General features: G+C 46.7%; 1 pseudogene; it reads right to left on the reverse strand.

Moving 5' to 3' along the window:
• Positions 1-206: 206 nt before the first annotated feature.
• LOC135269271 (U6 spliceosomal RNA) lies at positions 207-307 on the reverse strand (annotated as a pseudogene).
• Between the last annotated feature and the right edge of the window lie 11938 nt (positions 308-12245).

The following is a 12245-nucleotide window of genomic DNA, read 5'->3' on the forward strand; positions in this document are numbered from 1 at the left end:
AGACAATACATAAACAAATAGCCATGTCTGTTTTCCAATAAAGCTTTTTTTTTGTTTTTTGAGATGGAGTCTTGTTCTGTTGCCCAGGCTGGAGTGCAGTGACATGATCTTGGTTCACTGCAACTTCTGCCCCCCAAGTTGAAGTAATTCTCCTGCCTCAGCCTCCTGAGTAGCTGGGATTACAGGCATGCACCACCATGCCTGGCTAAGCTTTGCATTTTTTTTTTTAATTTTAATTTTTAAAGGGGCCATGCTAATCTTCTCTGTATCGTTCCAATTTTAGTATATGTGCTGCCAAAGCGAGCACAAGCTTTGTATTTTTAGTAGAGATGGAGTTTCACCATGTTGGCCAGGATGGTCTCGAACTCCTGACCTCAGGTGATCTGCCTGCCCCAGCCATCCAAGGTGCTGGGATTACAGGAGTGAGCCACCACGACTGGCTGCAACAAAACTTTACTCACAAAAACGGGCAGCAGGCATGTGGGCTGTAGTGTGCTAACCCTTTCTGTAATACTTCAAATGTTTGGATGTTCCTCTTATCTCTTAGAATGGTAGATGGCTGGGCCGGACACGGTGGCCCACGCCTATAATCCCAGCACTTTGAGAGGCGGAGGCAGGTGGATAACCTGAGGTCAGGAGTTCGAAACCAGTCTGGCCAACATGGTGAAACCTCGTCTCTACTAAAAATACAAAAATTAGCAGGGCGCAGTGGTGGGCACCTGTATTCCCAGCTACTCAGGAGGCTGAGGCAGGAGAATCTCTTGAATCTGGGAGGCGGAGGTTGCAGTGAGCTGAGATCACGTTATTGCATTCCAGTTTGAGTGACAGAGCGAAACTCTGTGTTAAAAAAAAAAAAAAAGGCCGAGCGCGGTGGTTCACGCCTGTAATCCCAGCACTTTGGGAGGCTGAGGCAGGTGGATCACGAGGTCAAGAGATCGAGACCATCCTGGTCAACATGGTGAAACCCCGTCTCTACTAAAAATACAAAAAAATGAGCTGGGCATGGTGGCGCGTGCCTGTAATCCCAGCTACTCAGGAGGCTGAGGCAGGAGAATTGCCTGAACCCAGGAGGCGGAGGTTGCGGTGAGCCAAGATCACGCCATTGCACTCTAGCCTGGGTAACAAGAGTGAAACTCCATCTCAAAAAAAAAAAAAAAAAAAAAAATGGTGGATGCTCTAGATTATTTGGGGTGAGTGGTAACACATCCCTATGCTCTGTTTGGACCCTTACAAAAAACTATACTGTCACTTTCTTCAATAAATAAGACATTTTGTTTTCTTAATACAAGCTAGGAACCACATCTCCACCACTGCGACCCTCCCTAAGCAGATTCTGCTCATATCCCTCCAGTTGCATTACCCCAAGACTCAGGACTTGCTTCACATTGAGAGGCTCAAAACAGGATCTCCTCAGTCATACCATTAATACTTCAGAAAACTCTCCATCCTTGTTGAAGCAATGTAGGGCATCTCAGCCAGGTATGATGGCTCATACCTGTAATCTCAGCACTTTGGGAGGCTGAAGTGGGTGGATTACTTGAGCTCAGGAGTTCAAGACTAGCCTGGTCAACATGGTAAAACCCCATCTCTACTAAAAATAGAAAAATTAGCCAGGCATGGTGGCAGGTGCCTGTAATCCCAGCTACTTGAGTGGCTGAGGTGGAAGGAGCACTTAAATCTGGGAGGCAGAGATTGCAGTGAATCTAGATCACATCAGTGCACTGCAGCCTGGGGGTCAGAGCAAGATTCTGTCTAAAAAAAAAAAAAAAAGGCCGGGCGCGGTGGCTCACGCCTGTAATTCCAGCACTTTGGGAGGCCGAGGCGGGTGGATCACGAGGTCAAGAAATCGAGACCATCCTGGTCAACATGGTGAAACCCCGTCTCTACTAAACATACAAAAAATTAGCTGGGCACGGTGGCGCGTGCCTGTAATCCCAGCTACTCAGGAGGCTGAGGCAGGAGAATTGCCTGAACCCAGGAGGCGGAGGTTGCAGTGAGCCGAGATCGCGCCATTGCACTCCAGCCTGGGTAACAAGAGCGAAACTCCATCTCAAAAAAAAAAAAAAAATATATATATATATATATATACTTATATATATATATATATATGGAGTTTCTAGCAGGGACACTAAAACCTGCCCAGAACTCATGATGTACAGCTCACACAAGTTCTAAATCATAGCATGAGTCAGCCACTAGTTAGGTAACGGTCAGACATGGACTATGAGACAGACACTGTCTAGAAAAGGGTAAAAACTACCACCAGTGTGCCAGGGGACCACCATGGTACATACCTTTATCTCAGGAGACACCACCAGCCAAGATGACACCATGGCACAACATCAGTGCCAAGGACATGACCCACATATATACCCACAGAAAGCACTTTCCAAATCAGCTCATGGCTAGAGCAGAGTTTATGGCCAACCTTCAGCTAGACATATGGCGACAGCTGCCCCTCAGATACCTGCTCATGCCTCCACTTGGGGGCAGGCTTTGCTGAGACAGGATGTGGACAGCTCCCTGCTCAACAAACCATGACACTGGCGTGATACAGGCCTGAGCACATTCATCCCTAAACCCGTCCAGTGTGCATAAGCATAGCAAGACTGTGGATTCCCCAAGACAGACTTCGGCCACACACAGAGCCCAGTTTAGGACAAGACAGACTGGTCTCAGCTCAGTCTTGGGTCATTATCAGTACACCTGCCAAGGACAGTGTGCCCATAGCAGAGCTGAGACCAAACCTCTTTAGGGCAAGCCCTCCAGAACAGGGCCCAACCTTCCGGGCACGGGTAATGCCAGCACCTCGGGAGGTTGAGGCAGGGGGATTTCTTGAGTTCAAAAGTTTGAGACTGACCTGGGCAACGTAACGAGACATCGTGTCTACTAAAATTAAAATATATATATATAGCCAGACATGGTTATATGGTAGCTATGCTACCATATATGGTAACTACATGGTAGCTATGCACCTGTAGTTTCAGCTACTTGTGGGAGTCAGTGGCTAAAGGAGGAAGATGGCTTGAGCCTGGGAGATCAAGGTTATAATGAACTATGATGGCGCCACTGAACTCCAGCCTGGGCGACATCGAAACATCTTGTCTCAATAATTAATTTAAAAATTAAAAAAGAAAGAAAAGAAAAAGAGGACCCAACCTACGCCACCTCCAGACAGCCCCCCCTCCCCGAAGACCTGGATGCAGGCCCATGGTCCCACTGAGCTACAACTCAGACCCAGGCCCCCTTCACTCCCTCCGCTCTAAATGGACACAGCCTCCAATGCCACAGAGGGTGACCAGCTGTTTCAGTTTGCCCAGGAATGGCCTGATTTTAAACTGGAAAGTCTGCCTTCTCCGGAAATCCCCCACTACCAGCAAAGCCAAGACAGTCGGTCACCCTGAAGCCACTCCTCATCCCTGTGATGAAATGTACGTCACCGACTACCGCAGAGAGTGTCCCCCTCTGCGTGCAAGGAGGGGCCAGGATCCCCTGCCTGTTGAGAAGCCACCGCTTGACCTGGAATTGTCGGGCCATCACTGCCCGTTCAGCTGCGCAGAGTGCTTCTCCTCACAAGCGGCTGCTGCAGCCTCCCTCTCTTCTGCGGCTGAATTATCCTAACAGAGGAACTCAAGGGCCCTTCATCCCTCTCATGATGGCTAAGTCTGCAGCGACGACTCCCCGCTGATTCAATACACACTTACTGAGCCCTTACGGGGGGAGGGGGGCTATCAGAGGTGGCCCTTGCTGCCGCATTCTTAGAGCAAGCCTGGTTTCGGCCGGGCGTGGTGGCTCACACCTGTAATCCAAACACTTTGGAGGCCAAGGAGGGCAGATCACCTGAGGTCAGGAGTTCAAGACCAGCCTGGCCAATATAGTGAAACCCCATCTTTATAAAAAAGAAAAAAAAAAAAAGAGCAAGCCTGGTTTCACAGCCCCTCCTGCTTCCACAAGGGCTTTTTCCACAGCAACGTGCAGGCCTGTGTCTCCTCTCCTGCCTGTTCACGGGAGCGCAGGAACCCCACGTGCAGGTCACAGCTGCTCCCTTAACTTCCAGACACGCAGGCTTCCAGCTCGAGAGGCACCCACTTTTGCTTTTTTTTTTTTTTTGAGATGGAGTTTCGGTCTTGCTGCCCAGGCTGGAGTGCAATGGCACCATCTCGGCTCACCGCAACCTCTGCCTCCCGGGTTCAAGCGATTCTCCTGCCTCAGCCTCCCGAGTGGGATTACGGTCATGTGCCACCATGCCCAGCTAACTTTTTTGTTTTGTTTTGTTTTGTTTTGTTTTGTTTAGTAGAGACGGGGTTTCTCCATTGCTATAAAAATACTGGAGACTGGGTAATTTATAAAGAAATGAGGTTTAATTGGTTCATGGTTCTGCAGGCTGTATAGGAAGCATAGCAGCTTCTGCCTCTGTAGAGGCCTGGGGAAACTTACCATGTTATAAGGCAAAGCAGGAGCAGGCACGTCTTACATGGCTGGAGAAGGAGGAAGAAAGAGATGGGGAAGAAGCTACACACTTTTTTTTTTTGAGATGGAGTCTCACTCTGTCACCAGGCTGGAGTGCAGTGGCACGATCTGGGCTCACTGTAACCTCTGCCTCCAGGGGTTAAAGCAATTCTCATGCCTCAGCCTCCCCAGTAGCTGAGATTACAGGCATGTGCCACCACACCCAGCTAATTTTTGTGTTTTTAGTGGAGACAGGGTTTAACCATGTTGGCCAGGATGGTCTAGATCTCCTGACCTCATGATTTGCCTGCCTCAGCCTTCCAAAGTGCTGGGATTACAGGTGTTAGCTACCGCGAATGTCCCCCCCGCCCTTTTTTTTGGTGGGGGGCGGGGGGGAGCTACACACTTTTTTTTTTTTGAGACGGAGTTTTGCTCTTGTTACCCAGGCTGGAGTGCAATGGCGCGATCTCGGCTCACCGCAACCTCCGCCTCCTGGGTTCAGGCAATTCTCCTACCTCAGCCTCCTGAGTGGCTGGGATTACAGGCACGTGCCACCATGCCCAGCTAATTTTTTTTGTATTAGTAGAGACGGGGTTTCACCATGTTGACCAGGATGGTCTCGATCTCTTGACCTCGTGATCCACCTGCCTCGGCCTCCCAAAGTGCTGGGATTACACGCTTGAGCCACCATGCCCGGCTGAGCTACACACTTTTAAACAACCAGATTGCTAAAGAACTCTATCACAAGAACAGCTAAAGGGGGATGGTGCTAAACCATTAGAAACCATCCCCATGATCCAATCACCTCCCCCTAGGCCACACCTCCAGGATTGGGGATTGCTTTTCTTTTTTTTTTTTTTTTTTTTTTATAAAGACAGAGTTTCACCATGTTGGTCAGGCTGGTCTTGAACTCCTGACCTCAGGTGATCCGCCCGCCTTGGCCTCCAAAGTGCTGGGATTACAGGCATGAGCCACTACGACTGGCCGGGGATTGCTTTTCAACATGAGATTTGGGTGTGGACACAGATCCAAGCTATATCACCTACCTAAAGATAAGTTTATAGATTCAGACTGCAGCCCATCCTGATACTCATATTGATAGCTTAGTGTGAAACAGCTATCAGTAAAACCAGTTCTTGTATCCATGCCATCGTTTCAAAAATCATGGCAGGATACAATTCTAGGTTTATATATAATGAACTGTGAAGGATCTATCTCGGTGCTAACAATGATCTATCTAGTACAGACTGTATCATGCTTAGTGAAGGGGTAGGATGAATATGGGTGTTTGGTTTTTAAGTATTATCTTCTGATTTGCCAAATAGTGGTATGTTTATGTATCATGGTCTATGAAGATCCTGTTTCAAAGCCTATTGAGTAATGAATTGGAGATATCTATGTGACCACCATTTGTGGGGATGCTGTCTTCATTTTGACTGAACATAGGCAGAAGATTAGGCCTAAATCTGGAGAGGGAGCTGCATGGCCATATTCTTGGAGAGGACTGTCTCATAGTTGCTGAGCAGCAGGATTACTAGCTCAGATGCCAGCAAGTAAATGAACAAATGCTGTAGGCTGAGTATCTACACATTTAATTTCAGAGGAATATTAATTACTTTCATAAAGAAATTAGCACTCCCCCATTTTTCCTGAAACATTCATCCCTCATAGAAACACAGGTTCAGAAAACATCTTGTAATATGAGAGAAAAATAAAAAGTATATATATATGTATATATATATATGTTATTATTATTTTGAGTAGAGACGGGGTTTCTCCACGTTGGCCAGGCTGGTCTTGAACTCCTGACCTCAAGTGATCTGCCCACCTCGACCTCCCAAAGTGCTGGGATTATAGGTGTGAACCACTGTGCCTGGCCGATAAACAGTATAAGTACAATGAGAAATGGTTACTAATCCTGGGGCTGTGTTGGAAGTGGAAGTAAAAGCAGCTGCTACTGTGTGCTAGCTGCACAGGAAAGCAGTCTAGTGTTGCCAGATCATCCAGTTCCTTGTTTGTTTTAGAGATAGGGTCTCACTCTGCACCCAGGCTAGACTGCAGGGACATGATCATAACTCACTGCAGCCTTTGACCTCTCAGATGCAACTGTTCCTCTTGCCTCAGCCTCCTGAGTAGCTGGGACTATAGGCATGTGCCACCATGCCTGAGTAATTTTTTTTGTTTGGTAGAGCTGAGATCTCTCTTTGTTGCCCAGGTTGGTCCCCAACTCCTAACCTCAAGCAATCCTCCTGCCTTGGCCTCTCAAAGTGCTAGTATCACACGCATGACCCATCCTGCCTGGCTGGATCTTCCAGTTTTCAAGAGACAGTTAAAAAACCCAGATTATGTTTTTAAAGATTATGTATATATATATTTCGACAGAGTTTCGCTCTTGTTGCCCAGGCTGGAGTGTAATGGCGCGATCTAGGCTCACCACAACCTCTGCCTCCCAGGTTCAACAGATTCTCTTGGCTGGGCGAGGTGGCTCACGCCTGTAATCCCAGCACTTTGGGAGGCCGAGGCTGGTGGATCACGAGGTCAGGAGTTCAAGACCAGCCTGGCCAAAATGGTAAAACCCCGTCTCTACAAAAAAATAAATTAATTAATTAATTAAAAAAAAAAAAGAGATTCTCTTACCTCAGCTTCCCGAGTAGCTCGGATTACAGGCACGTGCCACCACGCCCAAACCTTTTTTTTTTTTTTTTTTGTATTTTTAGTAGAGACCGGGTTTCTCCATGTTGGTCAGGCTAGTCTCGAACTCCCAACCTCAGGTGATCCACCTGTCTCGGCCTCCCAAAGTGCTGGAATTACAGGCATGAGTGACCTCCCCCAGCTCCCCTACCTTTTTTTTTTAAGACAGGGTGTCAGTCTGTCTCCTAGGCTGGAGCGCAGTGGCATGATCACAGCTTACTGCAGCCTCTGATTCCTGGGCTCAAGTGATCTTCCCACCTCAGTCTCTCGAGTAGCTGGGACTACAGGTACACACCACCACACCTAATGTTTAGATTTTCTGTAGAGACCAGGTCTCGTTATATTTCCCAGGCTGATCTTGAACCCCTGGGCTCAAGCAAACCTCCCACCTCTGCTTCCCAAAGCACTAGTGGCATGGGCCACTGTGCCCTACCATAAATATTCTGATTTGTTTTTGTTTTTGTTTTTTGAAACGGAGTCTCACTCTGTCGCTCAGGCTGGAATGCAGTGGTGCGATCTTGGCTCACTGCAACCTCCCCCTACAGGGTTCAAGCAATTCTCCTGCCTCAGCCTCCTGAGTAGCTGGGATTACAAGCCCGCCACCATGCCCAGCTAATTTTTTTATTTTTTAGTAGAGACGGGGTTTCGCCATGTTGGTCAGGCTGGTCTTGAACTCCTGACTTCATGATCCACCTGCCTTGGCCTCCCAAAGTGCTGGGATTACAGGCGTGAGTCACTGCACCTTGCCAATATTCTGATTTTTAAGCTTGGTTCAGTTCAAAAAGGGGCCATGTGCAGTGACACACTCCTTTAATCCCAGAACTCTGGGAGGTTGAAACAGAAGGATCATTTGAGCCTGGGAGTTCGAGACCAGCCTGGGCAACATAGCGAGACCCTGTCTCTGCAAAAAAATTATTAAGAAAAAAAGAAAACATTGTGTATGGAGAAAAGTGTGCAATGTGGATCAAAAATCCACGCAAGGATACCACGTTGCAATTCCTGATATAGATCCTGAGTGGGGTCTATCTCCTAGTGGACTGTTAGGGGTCTGGACCTTGGCTGATTTGCTAGTATCTGCTCGGAGGATTGTCTGCTTAGTAATTTGGGGAGCATAGGTCTGTATCAGGATCCTCAACGACACAGAGGGTCATTTCCCACCTTACTGGCTCCTATTGTTAAGGACTGTGAACTGTGTGAGGGCTCCTTTGTGTTGGGCCAAGACATGGTATGTGAAGGAATCCTGAACTGAGCAGGGACCACGCATGGTATGATGGGCTGTGCTATGTATCTTGATAGTGATGGTTTGGAAGGGAAAGAAGTTCAGTCAAGAAAATGGAGTTGCGGCCTGGCCTCACCAACCTGACCAACATGGTGAAACTCCGTCTTAAAAAAAAAAAAATTAAATTAAAAAAAAAAAAAAGAAAAGAAAATGGAGTTGCTCAAAATAAGTTTGATGAAATCCCTTAAAAATATTGCTGCAAAATGCTGGGCATGGTGGCTCATGCCTGTAATCCCAGCATTTTGGGAGGCAGAGGCAGGTGGATCACCTGAGGTCAGGAGTTCGAGACCAGCCTGGCCACCATGGTGAAACCCCGTCTCTATTAAAAATGCAAAAATTACCTGGGCATAGTGGTGGGTGCCTGTAGTCCCAGCAACTCTGGAGACTGAGGTAGGAGAATTGCTTGAACCCAGGAGATGGAGGTTGCAGTGAGCCAAGATCATGCCACTGCACTCCATCTCTGGGCGACAGAGACTCCGTCTCAAAAAAAAAAAAAGCTTCTCTGGAAGCTTAAGCAGGCTGAAGAGGTGCTGGATTCTCTGGCTAGAAGTGGAGCAGCTGGCCCAACAGGAAGGTAAAGTATTTTTCTGTGGGTTCAAATTGTGAGAGTGTTGAGTGTCGCCATTAGATTACAAAACACAGAGTCAAGAGGTGTTACGTAATGAATGGCCTGGGCTGGTGGAGAGTGTGTGTGTGTGAGTGTGTGTGTGTGTGTGTGTGTGTGTGTACCTATCTGATACATGAAATATCTGAAAGATACTACAAGGGGCCAGTGACTCATACCTGTAATCCCAGCACTTTGGAAGGTTGAGGCAGGTTGGAACACCTGTCGTCAGGAGTTCGAGATCAGCCTGGCCAACATGGTGAAACGCCATCTCTACTAAAAATACAAAAATTAGCCAGGTGTGGTGGCAGACACCTGTAATCCCAGCTACTCAGGAGGCTGAGGTGGGATAACTGCTTGAACCTGGGAGGCAGAGGTTGCAGTGGGCTGAGATCTCGACATTGTACTTCAGCTTGGCCACAAGAGCGAGACTATGTCTAAAAAAAAAAAATACAAAAATTAGTGTGGTGGCGTGTGCCTGTAGTCCCAGCTACTTGGGAAGCGGAGGCAGAACGGCTGGAACCCGGGAGGCAGAGGTTGCAGTGAGCCGAGATCGCATCATTGCACTCCAGCCTGGGTGACAGAGTTAGACAATGTCTCAAAAAAAAAAAAGATACCACAAAAGGGTCAGAGCATGAACAGGCTTACATGAAACCATCAACTAGGATACATGAGGTGGTTGATACTCATGAGGTGGTTGATACTCATGAGGTGGTTGATACTAGCATAGCTAAGGGTCTCAGCTCTTAGCCCTCATTTTTCTTTTTCGTTTCTTTTTTTTGAGATGGAGTTTCACTCTTGTCGCTCAGGTCTGAGTGCAATGGCGTGTTCTCGGCTCACTGCAACCTCCGCCTCTGGGGTTCAAGTAATTCTCCTCCCTCAGTCTCCTAAGTAGCTGGGATTACAGGTGCCCGCCACCATATCCAGCTAATTTTTTTGTATTTTTAAGTAGAGACGTGGTTTCACCATGTTAGGCAGGCTGCTCTTGAACTCCTGACCGCAGGTGATCCACCCGCCTCAGCCTCCCAAAGTGCTGGGATTAAAGGTGTGACCCACTGGGCCCGGCCAGCCCTCATTTATCTTACCTAGGTTTTTACTGTTTGGTTTGCTAGTTTATGTTATTTTTTATTTAATTTTCTTTTTAGAGATAGGGATCTTGCTACATTGCCCAGGCTGGTCTTGAACCCCTGGGCTCAGGCTTAAGACATCCTCTGTCCTCGGACTCTCAAAGTGCTGGAATTACAGGCGTGATCCTCTGTGCTAGGCTGGTTTGCTAGTTTAAGTGACATGCTTTAACTTTCAGCTTTGACCTGTGCTTAATTATTAAGCTTATTCTTCTATATTTCTTCTTTGTTCCCATTTTTAAGTGTATTTCTACTTCGTTAGAGAACATTCATCAGCTCTTATTCTTAACATTTGTTTTGGTCTTAGATTTATGTAATTGAACATATTCAATTCTTAAGATCTGTTTTCTTGGCCAAAGTTTTTCAATCATCTTTTAATTGGATGAAACTTGACCCCTAGAAGAATCCTCAGAAAGAATTCTTGCATAGAAAATTGCTTGAGTTCTTGAAAGTTTAAAGATGGAATCTTTGGCTCACACTGTTTTTCTTTTTCTTTCTCTGATATGTCTGAGTCTTTTGAAACTCATACTTTTTAAAAACTTGAGATTCTTTAAGAGGTTTCTTCACTGTTATCTTACTTTCTATAATTCTGTCAAGTAGTTTGATGCCAACAGATTTTCTTTTCCTGTAGGTCACTTGAGTTTTTTTGTTTGTTTATTTTGCCTATAGAGTCATAGGATTTTTTTTTTTTTTTTTTTTTTGAGACGGAGTTTCGCTCTTGTTACCCAGGCTGGAGTGCAATGGCTCGATCTCGGCTCACCGCAACCTCCGCCTCCTGGGTTCAAGCAATTCTCCTGCCTCAGCCTCCCGAGTAGCTGGGACTACAGGCACGCACCACCATGCCCAGCTAATTTTTGTATTTTTAGTAGAGACGGGGTTTCACCCTGTTGACTAGGATGGTCTCGATCTCTTGACCTCGTGATCCACCCGCCTCGGCCTCCCAAAGTGCTGGGATTATAGGCGTGAGCCACCGCGCCCGGCCAGGATTTTTTTTCTAATCACTAATGTCTGTTTTACTGGGCTATGCCTCAGAGTTGATTGTCAAGTGTTCTCAAGTACACAACAGGATCTTTAAACATTAGAAGTGGATGTTGCTTTATTTCTAGAAAGTTTTGTTTAAGTTATAATTTTAAATATTATAATAGTTTTGTTTTTCTGTTCCTTTTTTTTTTTTTGAGACGGAGTGTCATTCCATCACCCAGGCTGGGGTGCAGTGGTGTGATCTTGGCTCACTGCAACCTCTGCCTCCTGGGTTCAAGCAATTCTCCTGTGTCAGCCTCCTGAATAGCTGGGACTACAGGCATCTGCCACCACACCTCGCTAATTTTTGTATTTTTAGTAGAGATGGGGTTTCATGTTGGCCAGGCTGATCTTGATCTCCTGACCTCAGGTGATCCACCTGCCTCAGTTTCTCAAAGTTCTGGGATTACAGGCATGAGCCACTGCACCTGGCCAATTTTTGTATTTTTAGTAGGGACGAATATTTTTTGTGTTTTTGTATTTCACCATTTGGCCAGGCTGACCTGGAACTCCTGATCTCAAGCGACCCACCCGCCTCGCCCTCCCAAACTGCTGGGATTATAGGTGCGAGCCACCGTGCTGGGTGTTTTTTTTTTTTTTAAAGAGCTTCAAGATATCCCGTCAGTTTGCTCTTTGCCCCTTTAATTTGCTTTGGTTGTCTTGGTTCTTTTTTATTCACATTCTTTCTTTCCTTTTACAGCGTTTTTCAATGATACCAATTCTCCCTTGGGCACCTTGTAATTTAGTTTTCTCTTCTAAGATGATTTTGTCATTTTCTTCAATTTCTTTCCTGAGTTCAGTCAGCTCGACACATGCTCCTATTGTTTTTTTCTACTGTGATTTTTTTTTTTGAGACAGAGTCTTGCTCTGTCGCTCAGACTGGAGTGCAGTGTCGCAATCGTGGCTCACTGCAGGTTACATTTTCCAGGCTCAAGTGATTCTCGTGCCTCAGCCTCCTGAGTAGCTGGGATTACAGGCGCCCACCACACCCAGCTAATTTTTTTATTTCTAGTAGAGACAGGGTTTCACCATGTTGGCCAGGCTGGTCTCAAACTCCTGGGCTCAAACAGTCCACCCA

The sequence above is a fragment of the Aotus nancymaae genome, unplaced genomic scaffold (genome assembly GCF_030222135.1).
Source record: "Aotus nancymaae isolate 86718 unplaced genomic scaffold, 86718_ANA_hifiasm-v0.15.2.pri h1tg000004l, whole genome shotgun sequence".
In the NCBI taxonomy this organism is placed as follows: domain Eukaryota; kingdom Metazoa; phylum Chordata; class Mammalia; order Primates; family Aotidae; genus Aotus; species Aotus nancymaae.